Source organism: Dipodomys spectabilis, unplaced genomic scaffold (genome assembly GCF_019054845.1).
Source record: "Dipodomys spectabilis isolate Male_0828 unplaced genomic scaffold, ASM1905484v1 ptg000081l, whole genome shotgun sequence".
NCBI lineage: Eukaryota > Metazoa > Chordata > Mammalia > Rodentia > Heteromyidae > Dipodomys > Dipodomys spectabilis.
Window position 1 is genome coordinate 25,547,715 of NW_024870758.1, and position 1,005 is coordinate 25,548,719.

A 1,005-nucleotide genomic window follows, 5' to 3' on the forward strand; every position below is an offset into this window, starting at 1 on the left:
TTAGAAGACCATGGAATTGAATCCTAGTTCTGGCAAGTCTTAGTTGTGAATCTGTTAGAAAAGTAAGCCACAGCCTTCTGTTCTATAAAGAATGATGTCAGTTTTGTGAAACCATAACTGTGGCTGTGGAAAGTATTAAATAAGCTGTATTCTCTTTAGTTCTTTGGACTTTTCATTAGCAGATTAGTAAAGATAGTTAATACTAAAAACTGGACAACTGTCAAAAGGAAATTTTTTAGATGGGATATGATTAGACAAGGGAAAAATTTAAGATGTTCTGAGCAAGTTCTAAAAAAGAGAATGATAGATATAAAATGACAAAGAGAGAGCAAAAAAGCATATAAACTAGAAACATAAAACAAATTAACATCAAATATTGATACAGATGTCAAGGTAGAGTTTAAGAAAAAAAAATAACATGAGAATGGCATTAGGGTTATATAAGAATCCTATCTTAAAAGATTCATTTTATATGATAGACAATAGGGAACCACCGTATTTTCTTGAAAATAAATTTAAAACATAAAAGCAGGTGGTATTTCATCTCACTTTGTAGTTAAATTGATATAATGTATCTGTGCAATGATCTCTGAGTCTTTCCAAGGAAGAAAAAAGTAACAGGGTTAAGTACTTCATGTCTGTATATGATTAGAAACCCTAAATTTTTTAAAAGCAAAAGAAAGGCCTAGAATAAATATCTTTTCTTGTTTTCATCAACTATCTTCACTGTTATAGCACTCTATTCAAAGAACCTGTGAAACTCCCTATACTACTCATCCTTTACAGTTGTTTGTAGTTGAAATTTATTCATTCATTCTGCTTCCTGAGAGCTTTTCTAGGAAATAAGTTTGTTGTTGTTGTTGTTGTTGTCAGTCATGTGGCTTGAACTCTGAGCCTGGGCCACAGTGCCACTAGAGATAAGAGTCTCCCAGACTTCCTACCCAGACTTGGCTTTGAATTGCGATCCTCAGATCTCAGCCTTCTGAGTAGCTAAGATTACAGGCA